At 35.5% G+C, this 24,776-nt stretch overlaps 1 non-coding gene across 1 annotated transcript; it reads left to right on the forward strand.

Moving 5' to 3' along the window:
- Positions 1–24,280: 24,280 nt before the first annotated feature.
- LOC118993266 (small nucleolar RNA SNORD22) lies at positions 24,281–24,396 on the forward strand. Its single transcript, XR_005067819.1, has one exon. It is a non-coding gene; the product is annotated as a small nucleolar RNA SNORD22 (small nucleolar RNA).
- The last annotated feature ends 380 nt before the right edge of the window (positions 24,397–24,776 follow it).

The following is a 24,776-nucleotide window of genomic DNA, read 5'->3' on the forward strand; positions in this document are numbered from 1 at the left end:
AATAAAAAGCTCCAGAATCTAAAAGACATCCAAATCATGAAATCTCTGATTCAGTTGTAGGAAAATTACTGCATTCTGCTACATCAAAGGTATTTTCTTCTTCTTTTAATTCAGCTAGGTAGTACTTGATTTTATATATATATATATATATATATATATATATATATATATATATATATAAAATCACTCATTTTAGAGATGGGGTAAATTGTTCTATGGGGCACAAGACTCTCCCAGTTCCCCCAGGAGCTTTGCACTGCCAGGAATGTCCCCAGGTCAAGACACCAACAAGTCCTGGATAGGTCTTCAGTCTTGACTCCCAATTCAAGAATGTATCAGATCTCCTTTCCTCCCTCCCTCCCTCCCTCCCTCCCTCCCTCCCTCCCTCCCTCCCTTTTCTCCTTTCTATCTCTCTTTCATCTTCTAAGTTTCTCTCCTTATTGCGTTATCTTTTGGATTATGGTCAGACTAGATTAGTGGAGTCCACCTGAATTTATAATATTTTTCTTAATTCTCTGAGTTTTTGTTTTTCAGTGTTTATTTTTTTTTAATTTAATGGACACTGATCTATCAGACATTTAAAGTCCCCTTCTGAATAGGGGTCCCAATGGATCTTTTTATGAGAGACATTATTCAGGAAAACCCCCTTAACTAAAATAAAGAGGACACTGAGATTAGAGAAATCCTAGCATGTCCAGCTGTGGCTACACCATCATGGACTCATAGCAGGAAGGGCTGGAAAATGCTACAGGTTTATAGTAAAAGGAAAAAAAGAAAAAGAAAAAGAAACCATAGGGCTTCCCATGATCTGGACTTTGCCTTTTCATCCAAATAATCTCTTACCATTTAGTCCCCCCGCCCCACATCACCAGGAGCACCCCACTAGAAGGACACCTGCCCTCCATTGTCCCGGGTGCCTGAGCCCCTCGTATCTGCGGCCTCTCTGCTGAGAAAGCTTCCCTAGGTCATCAGGACTCCGCCTCATCCAGGGTCTAGACCTACAGGAGCATTTCTGTAATTCCCATGAATACCACACTGTGTCACTTTCACATGAGCACACGTTACTATATGTTATTTTATTTTTTATTCATTTCCTGACATCTTGATAGAATTCCATATCATTTAATTAGTGTCTGGCCTGCTGTCGTTGCTCAGAAAATTATCTGAATGAGTTAATTTTGCTAGTAAAGAGGAAAAAAGTGTGTAGTATTAAACTCAAACTTGAAACTCAGCGCATTTAATCACCTCTAAGCATGTCTAAGAACAAAGAAAATGCATAATATCGCCCAGCTATGTGTAAGTTTTGCCAAGCATTAACAAATGAAAACAAAAATGAAGATGGAATTGATTTTAAACTCACTGAGACCCTTACGCCCCGTGCAATTCCATTTCTGGTCTATTTTCCCATCTTTACTGTTCCCAACACAGTACAATGACTCACCATCAGACCTCAGAAATGGGATCCTATGTGTCATATTTTACATTTCATCTTTTTAGTACTGAATTCTTTACTGAACTTCACTTGTTCACCCACCAGCAGCCGAAAAAGATTACAAGGATTACAGCTAGAAACGATTTCTCCAAGAGGAAATAGAGAGCTTCTAACAATTTGTCCCTGCGGAATGTCCCCATAGACTGATACAGGAATTATACCAAAGGCACTCCTCCTCGGTGGTGACAAGTTGCAGTGGTTCGCTGGAGCAAGAGGGACAGTGGGAGATGGACAGCCGAGTGAGAAGGGAAGTTCTTATACCATCATTTCTTGCAAGAATGAATCAGCACAGGAAACCTGGGATTTGCTTCTTCTGCATCAAATATTCTCCCAGGGGTTAATGTGAAGTCTGATCAACAAACAAGAAATCTTTATTGGAAGATTTAAAAGAAGGATTCCAACCCAAACAAGCCAAGGCACTGGGAATCAGAACAGGCACTCCGGACCTCAGGAGAGTCCACCTACCCTTTCTGAATTTCACTGCTGCATTTGCTCCCTGAATTCAACTTTTCACCTGTGTTGGTTCCTGTTGGGCAATTCTGTGGTCTCTTGACAGCTGTGTTACAGTGTTTTATGAAGGACACTTTTGTTTACATGTCTGTATATGACAAACAACAGCAGATAATCTTACACAATTTAATCTTGGTGGAGCTAATTACCGTACGGGATTACTTGAGAGTAGCTATGACAATTCTGAAACTGTCTAAGGGTAAGGAAAAATTTTATACATGTAGTTGCTTGTACATGCACTTAATAAATGTTTGTTAAGTTCCTACTGTGTGCCAGGGACTGTTGTGGTAGGCACTGGAGGTGTAGTATGAACAAAACAGACAGAATCCCCCGACTTCTTGGAGCTCAATTTCTACTTTGAAAAGAGAGACAATCAACACAACAGAGAAATAAACTATACGTAGGTGAGCTGATGTGAGCTCTATACATCATAGAGCGTTTGAATAATAACAAAGCAGAGTACGGGAAAGAATTGCACTAAGGTTATAATTGTAATTCAAGGTCTTTTTATTTGCTTGCTTGCCTCTCTTATGCAAATGTCTTTTATCACCATGTAAAGCATATATGTACTCTCCTAAAGAGCTAAACAGGTTAATGAGGCCTGCAGAAGACCCTATGAATTACTGATGTATTCAAGGCAAAGATAAATGTTACTCCCCAAGTCTGTGGGTGTGTCTGTGTGTGTGTGTGTGTTGCTGTGGGGCAGGGAGGCTGTGGAAACCTCAGGTATGCAGTGTTCTTTGGGTGGAAAGAATAAAATAAAATTCGACCAGTTCAATTTATTCCTTGTTATTTCTCAATGTGATGCCACTCACCCATGATGCCAGCATTACAGTATGAAAAATAAGAATGAACTCCTTAGAGCATCATTTTTCTGTCCCAACCAAAAAATAACTGTTAGCTCTACCTCACCTAGTGGAAGATGGAGTATATTTCCTGCAGGTTGTGGGGGTCTGTGCCGTGGAAATGCACTCACACATACAATTACTGAACACTGATACTTTATTTAAAAAATAGAATTTTAAACATCAGGTCAACAGGACATGAAGAGTTTGATGAGTATAGCCTTGAGTGGAAGGACTTCAAGTCCTGTATGCACTGAACCATCTTTCTCTCTCATTCAAGCAAGCAATAAAAAACTGCATTGCAAAAACAGGTAGTGCTTATAAATGTGAGTTAATTGGGCATCAGTAAAAGTAGGAAGTCTCAGAAGCACTGAACCTTAAGGGTTGACTTTGAATCTGCCAGTAGATACAGATTCAGTAGAAGTGAATCTCCATCCTAAAACTGTGTAAGGGGAAGGAAATATTAATAGAGATAGAATGGGAATTACCAAATAAACAAAGAAAATTACTATGAATTTTAATGTCTTAATTGTCCAGTTCTGTAATTTTGAGTTATTACTTTATCCTTCTTATTTTCTCTATTTTTTTTACCAAACTTTTCAAAAACACTTTTATGAGACCAAATCTACTTTAATTAATAAGCTTAGTTGGAGATTTGTCATGGATTTAATTTATGTGGACTTTCCTGTACTCATTTTAAGAGCACAGATTTAAGATCATATTTTTAAAAATTGCTCAGCCTACCTAGACTGTTTTCTCTTTGTATTTAGGTCCTCAGCCTCACTTCACGTATTTTAGGAAAAAGGACAGTTTGTGTCCAGCAGCTGTATATGTATTGTTCTATACCTCTTGAGTGAATGTATTCTCATGTAATTCTGACAAATGGATGATTTTTACAAACAAATAACCAGAGTTCTACACAAATAGGGAAAAACAAGGTGAGGGCAGTAACACAGTAGGCCAGGGGCGTCAAACTCATTTTCACCAGGGGCCACATCAGCCTTGCAGTTGCTTCAAAGAGCCAACTGTAACTTTAAGACTGTATAAATGTAACTGCTCCTTAACTAGGGGCAAGGAGCTCCGTGCTGCCACCGGGTAGAAGCAAGGTGCCAGGACGGGTAAAACAGGCAGAGGGCCGGATTCAGCCCACAGGTCTTATGTTTGCCACCTGGGCAGTAGACCTAAATTTTTTAAAGAGAGCTACTGAGAAAAAAGGACTGAACTTGTGCTACATTAGAAAATAATTTTACTTGAATTCAAAACCTTTACCCCATAACCTGCAGACCTATTTTTCTCGGATGGAAGGACCCTTTTTCCAGCGGGTAAGTGATCGTACCCTCCACCCCCGCTTTCCTGGAGTCTGGCTCTTCCAACTCAACACCAGTCAGCATTTCCCTTTTCTAGATGGCAATGACCCTGGCACGTCTGAATCTTCCCAATGCAATTGTTCAGTGCTCTACATATGCAGCCAGAAACTCTGTAGACAACTGAGCTGCACATCAGCTACTTACTCCAATGGATGGGTAAATCCAGCATCGAGAAAGGTGAGGCTCTTTAGAATCTCAGACACGGCATCACTTTGGAGTGAAAAGAAAACCAATAGGTCTTGAACCCTGGGTCTCTTAAAGAGAAAGGCAGGGGGCACGTTTTGTGAGAATGCTACTGTTTATTAAAACCAAGCAAGTCTGTCACTTGCTTAAATTTCGTGGTCTTAAATTCTAGCAACAATGGAACATTGTCCAACTCTTTGGTCCTAATAAGTCTTTGCCCTGCACAGAGTTTTGACAGCAAGATAGGAAACAGCGTTAAGAGGCCACTGAAAATCATTCTGCCATTCTGAGAAAGTTCACTCCTTGTTAGCAATGACGTGCAGCCACAGGAGATTTCTCACTCCCCATGATCTCCGGGATGGGACAAGAAATGCTCTCCAGGCCAACGTCAAGTGCTCGGGCCGGCGGCAGGGCTGTGGGGGGCATGTGGACGCAGCTCGGCAGCACGGCCAGCTGAGAGACAGTTGTTCTCAGAGGAGACCTCCTTCTGGTCAGATGTCACCACCCCACGGCCCACCCCACTGGGCTTTCAGATGCTCGGAAATGCAAAAGGAAAGTGGGTTAACAAAATGTGTCAAGGGAGCTCCATGTTTTCTGAGATGTGACTAACCGTATAGTGATCTCTATGTTGGCATGGAAAGGTATAGACACACATGCAAATATAGACATAGACATAGATGATACAGAAATAAATATAGATACATAAATGTAGATGACACAGGTGCGTGTATAGACACAGACATAGGTACAGAAAAACACCTGTGACCGTGTGAGTTTGTGTTGGGAGGGGAAGGGACGTGTGTGTGCATGCTTGGGAAAGACAGGCATGGAAACATTGGTGGATGTTCTCAGGCTTTATTTTCAAAAGAGATTTAGTCTGAGATTAACATGACAATAAGGATTACACATACTAAAAGGGGAAAATTCATTTAAAGGTTCAAAAGTGACATATTGTGGCTTAGAATGATGTTTCTTTTATGCCATTATACCCAAGTATTTCCTCACAATACCTACTACTTCTTGATTGCAAAGGTAGCATTTTTACTGGTTGCTCTATTATTGTCACAACAAAAATTAAGAAAATTAGTAAAAATATTAAATAATATTATACCTCAAAATTTTAGTAATGAAATCTAGGAATATGTTCATAACCAATTTAAATTTAAAAATGCTATCATAATCTTCACAATAAATTGTCATTTCCTTTTTATCATTCAATCGTGATAAGCCAAGGAATCCCATTTTCTTTCTAATTTAATGAGGACATATTTTATTTAGATTAGTATATTATTTAAATGTGCAAACTGCAAATTGACAACATCTGGTGCTGTAATGCAAAACAACATGGTCCTGACTGAAAGATAAAGGTTAGAGAATTTGATGCAGGCTCATATGCATTATAAAAATAACAATAATTAAATCAAAGCTGCAACTGACTGCATTTTGATGCCCTTGGAACTTTGAAATGAGAAGCTCTGTAGTACTTTTTTAATCCCGTGCAGAAGTAACACAGAAGTGGAGAGTAGAAATATGATGTATGTAAAAATGAAAATGGCTACATGTTTCAATGCCTTGTATATTTAAAATCCTTAAGTGACATAATTAAGTGATCATTAGATTTAACATATTGCTATCATGCTGCAAATCTATGATATTGTATTAAAAACTGTACTGCAACCTAAGGCCTTTGTTCATTGAATGAAGGTCAAACTTAAGAACATAAGTTATCTGAAACAGATAATTTACGTGACATTAGACTATAACACTGTCACAAAAATATATTGTAAATATATAACTAAAACTTATTATAAAGCAATAATTCATCTACAGGTATCTAATCATGTATACATTTTCAAAATAAGACAAAACCAGTTTTAAAAGTTTAATTCAAAAAAAAGCCATAATAAATAATGAAATGTACTCAGTAATTAGTATTCTGTATGTTGGTGAAAAAAAGTTAAAAAATGCATGTTTTTTATTTAGCACCTTATAAATATGATTAAACTTGTTGCCAAGAGATAAAAAGTATACTTAACATTTTTATCTACTTCAAGTGAATGCCAAAAAAATGTGAAGCCGACAACTGGGACAAAAATAGAAAATCATTAAGTTAATGTAGAGAAATCAAGTTTTGTGTCCTCAGTGCAAATTCATTAATCTTTCTGAAAATACCCTGAAAGAATGTACAATGGTGTTTGTATCCCTGAACTGCTTTTAAAAACGCATTCCTAAAAGCTTTACAAACAACATGGAAATTTATATAGAGAACAATCAATGAGATGATAAACCTAGAATTTCATAAAGTCTTGAAATATTGTTAGTAGTATTAGGTCTGTGGGTCACTTGAAAGGTGACATAGTCTAATACTTAGAACAGTGTACCAGAAGTCATGAATTTTATTCCCAATTTCTATCTATGAAATACCCTCCGAGACTGACAACCTTTTTCACCTTTGTTTCTACACAGGGAGGAAGGGAAACTATTATTCGCTTTATATCAGGCAAAAATTTTTCCCAGAAACTCATGGGTTACTCTTAAAATTTTTTGAAGTCTTCGGGGAAGGAGATGTGTCATTTATAACTATAAAATATTATTTCAAAACGGAATTATAAATCCTCACTTGTTGTGCATTTCAAAATTATTCTCAAAAGAAAAGAGTTTCATGCAGCAAATTTTTCCTTGGTTAAAATGTCATGAACTTGGCCAAAGATTTAGTGTTTTAGGAAAGGGACCTCTATTAGAATAAATTTTCCAAATTGAAACTTTCTGAATGTCTCCAGGCATTTTACACAATATAAAAATGTCAGTGTCTCAGAGTTGTGAATTTTTAGCCCAACAAAAAGACAGGCTGTGATACAGAGAACGCTAAGAGGGGAGAGGTCAGTTCCCATGAGTTTAGCATTTTCCTTTCTCCTGCTGACTTCATCTTACATTATTCACAATGAGCACAGATTCCCAGCAAGGAACACAATTAAATCTAAAGACACAGGTCACAGGCAGATGCTGAAGGTCCACGCACAGGCAGGAAGACAGAAAGCGAGAGAAGACAAGGTGCATATTCATACACTGCACTTAGGTTTCAGAAAATTCAATATGACTACACATGTTTAAAAAGGAATTAACATTATTGTTTTATTGAAGAAACTGAAGCAATCACAATTTAGTAAATTATTGAGGATAGCAGAGATAATGATAAAGTTGTTACTCACTAACAGGTCACCTGACTCTAAATCATTTTTATTTTGAAGCATTAACTAGGAAAAAGATCATTTGTAGGTAGGAATGTTTGAGTTAACATAACTATCAGAAATGAAACATTTTATTCAACATGAAAAATTATTTATATTTATGTAACACATATATGTATACATGTATGTATACACATATAAAATAATTCAGTGGCACTAAGTATACTTGTGTGTGTGTATGTGTGTGTGTATATATACATACAGGATATATATATATATATATATCCTTTCTTTACTTACTACATCTCTAGAGTTCTTGGCCAAAAATTGCTACCTCTGTGTTCCTGAAGCACAACTGCTGCCCTACATCCTTGACAATGACCTCAACTCTCTACAAGCACACGCTGCTTCACTATCTGCCCTGATAACATTCTCTCTACCTGCCTGAAACAGAATAAAAATGCAACCTGGCCAAAGAGAAAACTATACGGACACACGAGCTAAGCTCAACAACAGGAATTTGAAATATATTTAATACAAACATAAAAATTATACGAGGAATATATATGTGATTGGTCTGGGAGGTATTGCTTTTGGGAGGAAGGAGTACAATTTATTCTATATATGTTCATAAAAGTACCATGTGGTGGAAGTGCAAGAGATCCTTCTGTCGCACAGCAATGTACATATATATAATGCCACTGAATTAAGATGGTAAATTTAATTATATTTTTAACCACAGTAACATTCTTTTAAAAATTAAATAGTAATGTTGTTTAAGAATATCTCTTTTTGTGTGTGAGTTATACCTACACTTTTTTTACTAATTAAAAGAATTGCATCTCAAAATATTAACATTAAGTTTTTGAAGGCTTCAAAATATCATTTCCATATTATATTCTGAGTACAGTATAATGTGTATTATAATAAAGAATAACTATAAACATATGTGGATAATTTAAAAATAATATTAGTAAAAACATATGTCCTAAGTTTGTATGCTAACATAATGCACAAATGCATTACTGTATTTCATGGGTTAGAAAATGTAAACAGGATCCATACATTGTACATTGTTGTGGAATTATGACATCAGATTTATATGTGACCTTTTCACAGTTAAGCATTTCAGGTTTTCTCCATCTTTAGGTATCAATACAGTGAAATAACCTGAGGGAGAATTTTCCAGGTAAGAAATCTTATAATACCCATTAATATTAAACCCACACTTACTGCCTGTTCTCCTGGCCTGTACATTAAACAGAGAAGAATTATTTATATTCAGCCAAAGCTCCAGTTACAGACCTTGAAATACATTGTCAAGCACTGATTAAACTTAATTTTATATGATGACAATATCTTTTACTAATTTGATTTTTCCTTGTAGTCACAAGTAGATTTAAATCTACCTTTTCTTTAATATGTGCCCACATTTTTATAGGTACAAAAGACATAAAAAGGAGATGCTTTGGGTTGAACACCCTGGTAACTATAGAAACTTGAATGAAAAGAGACCCTGAAGTTCACCTAGTTCAGTACCCAATTTTCTCTCTTAGAGAAACCATGCCATGAAGTCACTGTTCATAGTCACACGGTGGTGTCCTAGGTGACAGCAAAATCAAAATTATTCTGATCAAAACTGTTCTGATCCCCCGACCAGTGTTCTTCCTCACAGTCTAACTCATTTGAGGCAGGTGTTTCATTAGAAACAGCATTAAAATAGTTTTTAGATTTCAAAAAAATACAAAAAAAAAAGATGCCCTTACTGTGATCCTGCCATGGTAAAACACCATTTAAAATAATCTTGGAAAACATAGGTTATTTTTTAAGTAAATACATACATACAATTGAATAGGGATTATCGGAGCCATAAAGAAGTATTTAATTGCCCTTTTAAATTAATACAATGTGCAGGGCAGAAAGACAATTTTTGTTGTTGTCTTTCAATACCACTTCCTCATTTTTGGAGTGCAACTAAGTCCAGCATTGCAGTGACTTTCGGCCCTCAGCCATCATAAGGTCTAATTCTATGTCCTAGCCTCAAATGTGGCAAAAAATCTCATACAATTTCTCATTCTGTCCGTGATGGGTGCAATTAATCTTCGTTTTCCAAAGTCACAATGTCTCCAAACCCAGTGAGAAAGAGAATAAAAGGTTGCTGTAGAAGCAGAGGGAAATTCTGCTGTGTCTCTTTGCTGTAGCAATACTGATTTATCAATACAGATGTATACATTTCAGGGCAAGGAATATTAAAATAAATACACAATCTCATTTTCTAATGATAAGGCGGTCAACGCACAAAGACAGTAACATTTACGCTCCTAATAACAGAGCTTCAAAATACAGGAAGCAAACTATGCTGGAACTGCAAGTGGAAGGAACAAATCCTCAATTATAGTTGGAAATTTTAATATAACTTTCTACAAAATTGATGGAGCAAATAGAGGATCATCACAGTTATAATAAACAACACTACTTAATTTAAACTAATTAACATTTATAGAACACTCAAATTAACAGCAGTAGATTACAGGGTCTTTTCAAGTGCACAGAAATCTCTTATGAAGATAAACCATACTGTGGGCAACAAAATAAGTTTCTATAAATTTAAAATGGTTCAGGTCAGGCAAAGTATATTCTTTGACCATATGGAAATAAATTGAATATCAGTAACAGAAAGAGATCTGGAGAACTCCCAAATGCATGAAAACTGAATAGATACAAATAGAAAAAAGTAATAAAAGGGGAAATTAGAAAGTCTTGAGTTTAATGAAAATGATAAGCAATGTATTGGGACCTGTGGGATGCAGCTAAAGCAGCACTTTAAAAACTATGGAAAGCATTATGCTGAGTGAAATAAGCCAGGTGTTGAAGGACAAATACCATATGATCTCACCTTTAACAGGAAGCTAAACAACAAAACAAACAAGCAAGCAAAATATAACCAAAGACAATGAAATAGAGAACAGGCTGACAGTGACCAGAGGGGAAAGGGGAGGGAATTTCAGGGGAAATAGGGGAGGGATTTAGAGGAACATATATAAAGGATACAAGGACAACAACTGAGAAAGGTGGAAATGGTAGGGAGGGGGGAGCATGGGGGATGGGATGGGATGGGAGTAATAAACAGAAAACTGTACTTGAAAAATAATTAAATAAAAAAAAGAAAAGAAAAAAATAAAAACTATGGTACTAAACAGCTTAACAGAATAGAAAGGAAGGTGCAAAAATCAATTTTCTTGGGTTATATCTCTTTAAAGAATATCAATTGAATGGATAAAATTCTGCCTATTCTGAAAGGAAAAATTAGACGAGGCAGAAATCACCAGTATCAGAAATGATAGCGGTGGCATAACTATAGATACTACAGGTATATAGAGGATGATAAAATAATAATATAGACAATTTTATTCACATAAATTTGACAGGTTAGATGTAATACACAAAATACTGAAAAGACTAATATACTGAATTGCAATAACAAAAATAAATGAGTAGTCTGAATAGCCCTTTGTCTATTAAAGACATTGGGTTTATTGTTGAAAATCCCTTTATAAGAAAAACTACAGAGATAGATGGCCTCAAAGGTGGATTCTACCAAATAGTTAAGGAAAAAAAAACACATTCTACTCTAACATTCAGTAAATTAAAGTGAGTGAAGTATTTCTCAATTTATTCTTTGGGGCCAGGAATACCATGTGTGAAAAATAAATAGGGACACAAGGGAAAAGAAAGCTACAAACGAATATCCCTCATTAAAATAGATGCAAAATTATTCTCAAGTTGATTTATAAAGTCAACAAAATTTCAACAGGTTTTTTTTAAAAGAAATTGATAAATTGCTTCTAAAATTCATACAAAAATGCAAATTTGTTAGAATAGCCAAAGTAATTTTGAAACACACACAAAAAGTTGAAGACTTAAAGCAACAGTAATCAAAATATTGTGTTATAGGCAAAACAATGACTATATATATATATATATATACCCACAAATATATATTAATGGAGCAGAATGGACAGTTTAAAACTACACTCACATGTATATAGATATAATTTTTTGACAAAAGCACAAAGGTACTTCAATAAAGAATGGATATGGTCTCCTGGCCAAGAAGGAGACATAGGTAGAAACACTGTGTCCCCTTGCACAACCAAAAGAAGGACAACAGCAAATTAAAAACAAATGAACAAAAAACAAAAAAAGAGAACTTCCAGAAAACCAAACTATATAAAAGGCTGACAACCAAGGAGTTAAAAAAGAAACACTCACCCAGAGCAATAGGAGGGGCAGAGACGGGCAGCCAGGTGGAGAGGACTTTGTAGCAAGGTGGTGGGGGCTGGCAGAGAGGGCAGTCCCATATTTGCATGTGAATGAAGTGGGAGGAACAACTGGGGAGCCAGTCAGAACCCAGGCTTCTTCCAGGGAAATAAAGCCTCAAAACCTCTGACTGAAAACACCTGTTGGGGGTGTGGCAGCAGGAATAACTCTGAGTCTCATAGGAGAGTTTGTTGGAAAGACCCACAGGGTTCTAGAACATACACAAGCCCACCCACCTGGGAATTGGCACCAGAAGGGCCCAATTTTCTTGTGGGTAGTGGGGAAAATGACTGAAAGCTGGCAGAGAGCTGAGTGAGCACCATTGTTCCCTTTCGAACCACTCCCCAACAGACAGCATCACAATACAGCGACCTGGATTGCTCCTCCCCAGTGACACCTAAGGCTCTGCCCCTTACTATGTCACAGGTGCACCAGAGACCAAAAGAAAAAAAAACAAACATGGCACAAGAAAAGAAGAAATCAAAGCTCCAGAAAAAGTATAACTAAGCAATGGAGAGAGCCAACCTATCAGATGCACAGTTCAAAACGCTGGTAATTAGGATACTCACAGAAATGGCTGAGTATGGTCACAAAACAGAAGAAAAAATGAAGGCTATGAAAAGTGAAGTAAAGGGAACCAACAGTGACAGGAAGGAAATAGAGACTCAATCAATGGTTTGGAGCAGAAGGAAGAAGTAAATAGTCAACCAGAACAGAATGAAGAAATGAGAATTCAAAAAAAATAAGGAGAGGCTTAGGAAACTCCAGGACAACTTTAAACATTCCAACATTTGAATCATAGGAGTGCAAGAAGGAGAAGAGGAAGAGCGAGAATTTGAAAACTTATTTGAAAACATAATGAAGGAGAACTTCCCAAATCTGGCCAAGTAAATAGACTTCCAGGAAGTCCAGAGAATCCCAAAGAAGTTGGACTCAAGGAAGCATACACCAAGGCACATCATCATTACATTAGCCAAGATTAAAGATAAGGAGAGAATCTTAAAAGCAGTTAGAGAAGAGGAGACATTACTCACAAAGGAGTTTCCTTAAGACTATCAGCTGATTTCTCAAAAAAAAAATATTGCAGGCAAGAAGGGGCTAGAAAGAAGTATTCAAAGTTATGAAAGGCAAGGACCTACATCTAAGATTACTCTATCCAGCAAAGCTTTCATTTAGAATGGAAAGGCAGATAAAGTGCTTCTCAGATAAGGTCAAGTTCAAGGAGTTCATCATCAGCAAGCCCTTATTATACGAAACGTCAAAGGGACTTATCTAAGTAAAATGAACAATAAAATTACAGCAAACTCAAAACTCTCAAAAATGGAATCTAAAACACACACACATAAACAAATAAAGCAAACACCTAGATTAGGAACAGATTCACAGAAATAGAGATCACATGGATGGTTATCAGCTGGGAGGGGGAGGGGGAAATATGGAAAAAGGTACAGGGAATAAGAAGCATAAGTCATAGGTAGAAAATAGACAGGGGGAGGTTAAGAATACTATAAAAAATGGAATGGCCGAAAAACTTATATGTACCACCCGTGGACATGAACTAAGGTTGGAGAATCATAGTGTGGGGGTAGAGGATGGAGGGGAATAAAGGGGAGAAAAAATGAGACAACTGTAATAGCATAATCAATAAAATATATTTTAAAAAGGAATGGATATGCTTTTCAATAGTTTTTACTGGAACAACTGAATATCCATAGGGAAAAAATGAAAGTTTGTTGATTTTTTATGCTATTAAAAACACCTTATGGTACATGAAATTTAACTCAAAGTGTTTTTTAAATCAAAAGTTAGAACCTAAAATTCCAAATTTCTACATAAAGCATAAGATATTCTTTGGTTTGACAAATACTTGTTAAACATAACACTAAAAGAATGATGCAGAAAAACAGCAGATTAATAAATTTAACTTCATCAACTTAAAAACATGTGTTCTTAAAAACTATTGTTAAGAGACAGGAAAGATTAGCCACATACTCGGAATCCCATAGAATTCTCAATTATAACTACAAAAAGAAGAAAAACAGAGGCACATAAAAATTAGAAAAAAAAGAACAAGAGCAACAAATAGAAAACATCAATGTGCATGGTCAATATTGGCCCATCTATATCAGTGATCACTTTGAACCCCAATGGTCTATATATTCTCCAAATAAAAAACAGATGATCAAAATCGATCAAAAGCCATCACCCAACTATATGTTGTCTACAAAAAACCCANCACACACACACACAAACAAATAAAGCAAACACCTAGATTAGGACCAGATTCACAGAAATAGAGATCACATGGATGGTTATCAGTGGGGAGGGGGAGGGGGAGATATGGAAAAAGGTACAGGGAATAAGAAGCATAAGTCATAGGTAGAAAATAGACAGGGGGAGGTTAAGAATACTATAGAAAATGGAATGGCCAAAAAACTTATATGTACCACCCGTGGACATGAACTAAGGTCGGAGAATCATAGTGTGGGGGTAGAGGATGAAGGGGAATAAAGGGGAGAAAAAATAAGACAACTGTAATAGCATAGTCAATAAAATATATTTTAAAAAGGAATGGATATGCTTTTCAATAGTTTTTACTGGAACAACTGGATATCCATAGGGAAAAAATGAAAGTGTGTTGATTTTTTATGCCATTAAAAACACCTTATGGTACATGAAATTTAACTCAAAGTGTTTTTTAAATCAAAAGTTAGAACCTAAAATTCCAAATTTCTACATAAAGCATAAGATATTCTTTGGTTTGACAAATACTTGTTAAACATAACACTAAAAGAATGATGCAGAAAAACAGCAGATTAATAAATTTAACTTCATCAACTTAAAAACATGTGTTCTTAAAAACTATTGTTAAGAGACAGGAAAGATTAGCCACATACTCAGAATCCCATAGAATTCTCAATTATAACTACAAAAAGGAGAAAAACAGAGGCATATAAAAATTAGGAAAAAAAGAACAAGAGCAACAAATAGAAAACATCAATGTGCATGGTCAATATTGGCCCATCTATATCAGTGATCACTTTGAACCCCAATGGTCTATATATTCTCCAAATAAAAAACAGATGATCAAAATCGATCAAAAGCCATCACCCAACTATATGTTGTCTACAAAAAACCCACTTTTAATATGACACATGTACATTAAAAGTAAGTGAAATGAAAAAAAATATATATATATACCATCTGAAGACTAATCAAAAGAAAGAAGTGGTAATGTTAATTTCAGGCAGCACAGACTTCCTTTCATACCAAAGAAAGTTATCAGGGATAAAAAAAAGGAAACTATATAATGATAAAGGGTTTAATCCTCTCAGAAGCAATCCTTAACAACAGTGTCACACTTTGTGGAGAAAAAAACTAACACAACTGCAAAAAGAAATAGTTGAGTTCACTATCAGTGTTGAAGACTTCAACACCTACATCAGCAATGGACAGATCCAGCAGGCAGAAACTAAGTAAGGATATAATTGAACTGAAAACACCATCCATCAAGTGCATAAATTGACATCTACAGACTTCATTAAACAGCAGCATAATATAGTACATTCTTCTCAAGCTCACATGAAACATTCACCAAAACAGAACACATTCTCAGCCATGAAGTGTAGGAAATGCGAACTAATTTGCAGTCACAGAAAGCATATTAATGTTTGCATGAGACCAGAGGAGTTGTTGAGGGAGTGATGGATATGTTCATTATCTCGATCAGCATGATGTTTCCACGGGTAGATGCATTTGTCAAAACATATCGCATTTGTCACTTTAAATATGTGCAGTTGATTTTAAGCCAATTATTTTTCAATAAATTGTTTTAAATTTTTCTATACTCTTCCAACATTATTGTAATACTTAGGAAAAGAGAAAAAAACTGAACAATGTTTTAAAATTCACAACCTAAATTATCTAGCTTGTTAGAATACAGAATAAGTAAGCATTTTTTTTTGTTTTGTTGCTTTTAGTTTTTTATTGTTGTTCAAGTACAATTATCTACATTTCCCCCACCGCTCTCCCCCACCCCACTGGCCGCCACATCCCACCCTCATTCCTACCCCCCTTTGGCTTTGTCCGAGGGTCCTTTCCACATGGTCCTTGAGGACCCATCTATTTTTGAATACCTAAGTTAAAGGAAAGCAGTCTCTTCAGTGCGAAATATTATTTGTTATTAAGGCAAAATCAGGTTCAATGTATTAAATACACTGCAGAAAAGAGAAAGACTATTTCAGGATTTTTAAATTTGATCTGTAACATATAATGCTTGTTTTATTGTGTTCTTCTTTGTATTATAGCATTATGGTTATGAAAAAAATCTCTAGACAGTCTGAATACAGATCTCACACCAACCACCAAATCTAATATGTTTCCTTATCTTTAAATACATCAGTGACTATATTTATTCCCTTTTTCTGAATACTGATTTGATGCACATGACTTAGTCTCTGATACACATTAGCTGCTCAGAAAAGATACTCAACCTTACTGACATTGGAACATTATTTTATCTGATTTTTGTTTATTGAAATTTCATTGCTTATAACATGAGTTAAAACAATTTTTTATATTCTGATAATCTTCCATAATGTCTTGCACTTGTTTTGAAAATCAGGTACACATTTTTAAGAGTGTGATTTAAATGTTAAAAACTAACTTTGAATAGATTTTCAATAGATTAAATGTTAAGATCTGTCATTGAACAATTCCTGCAACAGAGTAAAAAACACATCACTTGTGACCAGATGCATTTTACTCAAACTGTGAAGACACAAAATAAAATATAACTTCTTTAACATTTTATATACTCTAATATAAATGAATAAACCTATAATTTTATTTATTGTCTAAAATTATATTGTCTAATATAAATGAATAAATCTATAATTTTATTTATTGTCTAAAATTATTCACATCTATATATTTTGTATTCTGTACATAATTTTTATTGTATAATAATTTATTTTAAAAAATCAATAAAAGCAACCCTAGCTGGTGTAGCTCAGTGGATTGAGTGCGGGCCTGCAAACCAAAGGATCGTGATTCGATTCCCAGTCAGGGCACATGCCTGGGTTGCAGAACAGTTCCCAGCAGAGGATGCACAAGAGGCAACCATACATTGACATTTCTCTTCCTTTCTCCTTCCCTTCCCCTCTAAAGACAAAAAAATCTTTAAAAACATTTTTAAAAAATGAAAACAATAATGCTAATAACTAATGCTAATAGCCACTGTGGAACTTACTAAATGCTAGGCAACAACTTACATTCATTTCATATATGTACTCTTTTAAGTATATTATTATCTCCACTTTACACAGGAGGATATTGAGAGAAATAGTTAGGTTGAATAAGTTGCCTAAGATCACAAAGCTAGTTAAAGGGCAAGGTTAGGATTCAATGAGTCATTATCCTATATCATTACATACTGACATTTCTTAATACACTTGGCCAAGAAGAGTGTAATATGTTCTACAACATTCTGTCTACTTACCTATAGACATAGTTGTTAGTTGGCTATCTCAGTATCTCTACCAACATTTCACTCATTTATTACCTGAAATCATTAAAGGTTATATCTGTCAACAATATTCTTGACAGTATGTAAACCTCTCCATGAGCTTACCTAGCATGTTCACCATTGAATATGCTGGTGAATATGAATTATGTAAAGACACACAAGTTACTACTACTTTGGCAGTGGTGACATCAGATGTCGGCCACCTATTGCCCTGTGTTTCATTTTGTGGTCTTGACTTTGGCATGAACTTCAGCTAGGTCTGAATTTTTTAAGGAATAAAATACTGGTGTCAAGGTGGCTTCCAGGATGAAGCAAAAGCACATGGTTTTAGTGAGCAATTTTGTGGGCACTATGGGCAGTTCATTTGCCTTTGCCTACATCATAAACATTTCAGTGTACCTTTGTAGGAAAGGTAAAATTCTTGTTTCATTTTATGGATTTTCTAAATAATCCCTTCCTCTGATAAAACTCAAATTGAAGAACATTTATTTGAGATCTGTATGCCCAAGAAGATGGATATGGAAAACATACACCATGAGGTAGGAATGTTATTATTCTGTGAGGTATATGCAAATTATTTGATAACACACATTTGCATAAATGGTAACACCAGAAAGAAGTAAGGAAAAGGAAGTTCTCTCCAGCTCTTCTCCCTGATTCCATTGAATAAAGAAAAAAAGAGAGAACATTTTGAGAACTGCTCTACAAATATAATCATAAGATTGTTAATAACTAATATTAACTCCTAATTTGTTTTCAAAGAAATTTTAAATAGACATGAGTAAAGTTCCTTTAGTCCTGTTATTCCCTAACTGACCTCCTCTTATGCTCCCTGAATTCAAGGGACACTATTGTGTACTTTTAATTTTTGAAAAAAAGAATGGCATCTCTGAACACCCACAAACTACTCCTCTTATTTTTTGTACTTCACAACTTAATAAATAGAACTGGTGGACACTTATCTTGACTTTGGGATGCTTTGAAAAAAAAATTACTACAACGCCAATGGCACCACAAACCAAGGAACTGTGAGAAACTCAATTTGCAGCACTTCACATACTTTGTTATATTGGAATTTGAGCCATACTGGGCTCTTTTAGATTGCCAAACCAGGACTTGGCATCTGTATAGCAAAAATTCAACTAAAAGTGACAAGAATGTTAGCGTGCTGGCCCAGTCACCACACTCTATTTCCTAAGCAGGTCTGTAGCATTAGAGAAAAAGCACAAAGAAATTAATTGGTTCTTTCTGCCATCTATCTGTTTATTTTCTGTCGACAAAAGGTAAGAGATGAGAAATCACTTTCTAGCATTTTACTTGTGCTTGTAGTTATTAAAATCCCTCCTCCAATTGTTTCCATTATTTTCCTAGACGAATCTTCCCCTTTCATATTTTTGTTTGGTTTTCCTGTTTTCTTAGCATGCATTTATCCAGATGTTTCAGTTTGGACTAATAGCTATTCTTTCAGAGACAAAATATTTCTTACAGGATATATTTTCATATTCAGCACTAGAAATAAACTAACCAAATCTGTGACGGAGCATACAGACTAATATATCCTGTCAACGAAACAAAAAATCATCATATTATCAGATCCATCTCTAATTACAAAGATTTCTTCCAAGAACCTAATCTTTCTTAGAGAACTGTCATGTCCTCTTGTACTTTCGATAAATCTCAGATGTAGCTTTAACTGCATATAATTATGTGACTTCGTAAAGTGTTTGAAACAGAATCCAGATGAAGGAAGACTCTCAAAGCCTAACGATACAAGAGCAAAGCGCTGAGCGGGTCCCCTGATGTAACCACAATGACGACCCACATCTATTAATGCTGAAATTCAGCTTTGTGAGAGGAGCACTTTCCAGTTCCATGGGGTGAAACTCAATTTGTGCCACAGGCTGCTGTGCAATGAAGGGGAATTTCAATGCCCGATTGAATACTAAGTCTTTCTGTTAGTTTGTTTTCCTGTTTGCAAAAAAGTCTTTAGACTGACATAATAACACATGCCATAAGATTTCCTGAATTGACCTTTTCGCTTTCCCCTGGAAACAATGAGATTGGAAGAAAGAACATGTTAGTGTAAATCAACTGAATACAAAACAGAGACAGGTCTTCTCTGCTATTGAGGATACATGGCATTCATTATTGCAGAGTATGAGCGGTACACCCAAGAGGAGATCGGAACGTTGCTTAGTGAGACAGTGCAAGTTCTGCTACACAGTGAGAATATAAATAACAAAACAAGGAGAAGGACTCAGCTTGAACACTCTAGGAAGGATGGGCACATCTAAGCATTGAGCTAATTTTAGCAATCATACTCTAGTTATTTAAAAAATTAATTACTATAAATTAGAAAAATATGTATTAAAATGAATACCTACTCCAATAGATGATTTATTTAAAGGTTAAATAAATCCATGTGCACAGAAAGAAGAGCAAAAATCTTATATTAATATAATGAGCTGCAAATATAAAATAGCTGTATTAGGTTTTAGGGAAGGTAGAGCAAATAAAGCGTTTACTTTGTAACTTAATCTTTGCTTTCCTCTAAAATTTTTGAATGTAGTAATTGTGTTAATGTCTCACAACTTTACAGAGCAGTGTGATTGCGTTCATCGGTGTGTGCACTTCAATCTTTTCTACATGTAAAATGATAATTATATGTTATAAAACATAACATTACAAATGAAAATGTGTTAATGGATTTTATTTCTTCAAATTTTGTTTGACTATGAGATTATTTCAAGTTATATATGCATGTGTGTTTATATAAAGATACCTTAAATAATTATCTTTACAGAATAACTTGGCCTTTATAAAGCATTTTTTTCTGTATTGAATGTTTTTGAATTGAATTTTACTTCCAAAAATATATCTACATTGTATCTGCTGTCTTTATTATTTTATTTATTGGCTACTTACCACTGAAATTCTAATTTTATTTAGTTTTTTATTGCTCTATTTCTGACAGATTTTCTTTTTTTTTAATTTTTCTTTCTTTTTTTTAAATATTTTATTTATTTATCTTTAGAGAGGAAGGGAACTAGAGAAACATCAATGTGTGGTTGCCTCTCGTGAGTCCCCTGCCGGGAACTGGCCTGCAACCCAGGCATGTGCCCTGACTGGGAATCAAACTGCGATCCTGTGGTTCGCAGGCCCGCGCTCAATCCACTGAGCTACACCAGCCAGGGCAGATTTTCTTAACTCAGTTTTAGACTCTATGTCTTCTAATAGAAGAATTTAGTCCATTCAAATTACTTTTAAATTGACTTTAATAATTCATTTCTGCTATAGTTACATTTATTTCTTTAATGCTATATGTATTCCTTTTCTTTTTCTATTATGGTTATTTGTTGTTCTCTTATGCTGTTTATTCCTTTTTGTTGCTTTAGTTAAATAAAAATGTTACTTGATGGGTATTGATTAATTTCTTAAAGATGAATGTTTGTCCTATTGGTAAAACCTAACTCATTGATAAGATCCCTTGCCCAAAAAAGTTCCTAAAGACCTAACTATACTTTCTAACTATACTATACATTCTTTTTTTGCTCTAGAAAGCATAATGCAAGCACAAATTGTTTAGTGCCAGAAAGACTATAAACTACTATTGTTTTTGAAACCTGCTATATATATTATATATATAACACATATATAATTATGCTGATATTAATTAATTCTGTCTAAAATCTGGTGAGCAGTTTTGATTAATTGCATTTTGGTTCTCTATTTTTCATCCTCGTTTTCTCCCACCCCATCTCTTCCATTATTCCTCTCTCCATTATCTACGTATTTCCTTTGTAGTCTAATTTCTCTATTTGCTTTTTGTATGAAACCAAAGAACTTCAGCTAATAAGAGTTGTGTACTACTTCTAATTGAATATTAATTATTTTTATGTTTGTTTCTTTGTTTCAGTTTCTTTCTTATTTCTATTTTTGTTCTCAGTGGAAATCAAGTCCTTCCACAGAGTCAGAAGGAAAGCATTCCAAGGACCCTCTCAGGGTACACTGTAGTGTGGCAAGAGGGTTTATTTGTGGCGAAGGCTTCCCCTGGATTTCCAATGTCCCATCTCTGCCCATCCCACCATGGAAAACGTCCAACCTTGCCTTCAGCAAGGCCCCCCCTAAAAAGCCAGTGTCTGAGCTGCAGACAGACATATTAAAGCTTAGTCTTTTGAGGCCCACACAGTCTGCTGTGGACGTGGGTAGTTGCTTAGACTGACATGGTTGAGAGCTCCTAGGAAAAAGAATGCGTGAATGTATGGGGTGACAGTGGGTTCTTGGTAAGAGAGCATGTCAATGAATGAGGCAAGTGTGGGTCACGAGAGAATGATGGAAAGAGGGACAGACAGACAGAAAGAGAGAGAGAGAGAGAGAGAAACAGAGTCTTTGTTCTTCTGGGGATTATATTTTCTTGGGTTTGGGAAGGACTAGGTGCTTTTCCAAAAGAACCACTCAAGTTCCCAAGCTCTTGTGGGGTTTTCATAGGTCTGCACCCCAAGTTAGACTGACAGGCCTCTTTAGTCAAGCACTTCCTGTGTGCCCCAAAGATCCGGCACTAGAGGCTGAAGGGCAGAGTGTTAATCCCCTTGGCAGAGAAATGCCTTGGTCCCCTGGGGTGTGGCTGTAGTTTCCGGGTGAGGCAAACCGTCTCCTGCTCTCCTGTTTATTCAGCTCGATGTTGAGTTCCCTTTGCTCCCTTTATTGATAACTAGTTAATTACTTATGGTGACACCTTTCTGCGTTAATATCTGCCTGTATGTCACCCTTTTATCTTGGTTCGCTGCAATTATTTCACAGGAATAACTCGTATCTGTACTTTTTTCTTAAGAAATCAGTCAGATACTTGTATATTTTTCTGATTATATGGAACCTCATTTTAAGCACCGAGTTCTTTCCAGCCCAGGCTGCACTAGAACTTGGTGCATATATACGTGGCTGAATGTCCTCAGCTCTGTTTCCAGTGATGTGAGCTTCTTCCCTCCTTAGAACAAAACCCCCAAGTCATTCAGAAGGAATCGTACCTTACTTTAAATCTGACATCTAACAGAATTTTGTATAATACAAGTGTTCCGGGGGAATTTTTGTATTTTCCTGCTCTGTCAGTTATCTGACTCAACAAGAGAGTTAGAGTTTTTTCTTTGAATAATTTACACACTTGTGATAAAAACCATACACGCACATGCCAAATACTCTAGTTTCAACTATGTTTTCTGTGTACTGTTCTCTTGCTCAAAAGTTGGGGGTTAGGATTAAAATATAAATATTATCTTCTATGTCCATCATCTACATAATCCAGATTTTACTCACCTAGTATTATCTTTGAATCATTGCCACCATATTTTCTTGTCAATAAAGTGAATTTTTCTTCAGTGCAGCTTTAGAAGATGGAGAGTAGTAAAACAGAACGTTTAAAGGAAAGAGTGGTTGATTGGAGAAGGTGTACCCCCCCCCCCCCGCCACAACAGTTGTGCTCACCTCCTCAGCACGGCACTGGGGGGTAGTAAATAACACAGCATGTAGAGTCCAGGAGACTTGGGTTCTAGACTTGGCTCTGAATGTGTTTGCTCTATGGCTTAGTCAATACATAACCCTGACAACCTTCAGTGTATTCTTCGTCTCTCTCATTGAATGGCCCATTGTTATACGAGCAAATCCTGTAAGTACGGAGCAGAGTCCTTAACACTCGATCGGTCTTGGCCATTATTAGCTGACAGTGGTTACGTAACACGCATCTTCACGTACCCTTCAGGGCAGGAATGTCCAACTGGTGTGCCACGAGAGGTGTTTTTAAAACACCCAAATAGAGAATCGTCATTTTAAGAGAGAAGTTATGAGTCATGTACAATGACGTACCTTAGTTTATTTCTCTGTCATAATGTTGCATGGTGGTCAAGTAAAACAATTTTACATGAGATCAAATAAATTCAGTCAAATATGAGTATATGAGTTGAGTTTTTTTCCTAAAATAGTGTGTGAATCAACGTAATATACTTCCAGCGATCTTCTATAAACATTGGCAATCCTAAGTAAGTATGTACATTGGAATTATTATTAAATTTTTAATAATGAATTAACATAAAGAAATACAGACCAAAGATATGAATACCTATCATACTCCACTTTCAGAATTTTGAACTGTTAGTGTGTTGTGTTATTTATATATATGTGTGTGTTACACATATATATATGTGTGATATATATATTATTGTGATATATAGAGATATATATAATATATCTCTATATATCAAACACACTTAGTATGTATAGTAAAGGAGAACAGAAAAATCTGAGAAAGCATTGTAAAAATGTATTGATTTTTGTATATGAGGAATATTGAGAGGAATTAATTAAAATATATATGGCTTATTGACAGAAAAACAATAGTAAATGTTCCAATTCAAGTATAACTTAACATGCTTCAAGGATTTGTGGGTACATTTAATGTGAAGAGAAGGATGTGAAATCATGCTCTGTGCGTACACATTTCATTTGTAGAGCTTTTATCTTTGCAATTGGATAAATCAGTAGTAATTATTATAGGCTACTGCTTTATTTGTCAGTGCTGACACAGAACTGGATTATAATAAAATTCGTTTCTTCCCAGCCTTATGGCTGAAATCCTGGTAGCTGTCATCAGATATACACTGTGCTGTCTTAGATACTAGGGAGAAGCATGGGGTCTGCATTTTCATAATCAGTGATAAATGTGAGCCAGGAGAATAATTCCAGTATCTTATTTTTATTTCTCATGATAATTAATGCTACTAAATGACTTCAGTGTGCATAATCGTATGTCTCTGTGTATACATACTGTAGACACGTGCATAGTAATATAGACTAGCTTATGTCTGAAAATGTCTGAATATGTATCTAATCTCTCATCCTAGTCACAGAGCTTGTGAGCCCCACGGGGCTGGCTAGGGGAGAGCTGGGAAGTTCCAGAAGGAACCATCTGAGAGATCAGAAGTATTTCTAAACATGAGGAAAGAAAGAATAATCACTTGTTGAAAAATCAATTGTTGTTTTCTTTTTTCATGTCTGAAAAAGAACATGGCACATATAATGAAATCCAACCAGAGAGGACATATTATAATGAGATCCAATTCCTTAGGAAAGGGAATTTTCAAATCATTTCTTATACACCTTAGCTGTTCAAATTAGCATACAGTGATTTTGGCTTTTCTAAATACAGTTTTATTTTAAGATTCAAGTAAAAAGAAAATATTAAAGGATATGGTATAGTAGTATTCCACCTTTCTACCCCAACTACCAGTCAGTGGTGTATCTTCCTACTTTATCTCCAAAGTTTAAGACTTCCAATTACCAGTTTTGAGTTTACTT

Source organism: Sturnira hondurensis, unplaced genomic scaffold, assembly GCF_014824575.4.
Source record: "Sturnira hondurensis isolate 20B ecotype Veracruz unplaced genomic scaffold, ASM1482457v3 Scaffold0008640, whole genome shotgun sequence".
In the NCBI taxonomy this organism is placed as follows: Eukaryota; Metazoa; Chordata; class Mammalia; order Chiroptera; family Phyllostomidae; genus Sturnira; species Sturnira hondurensis.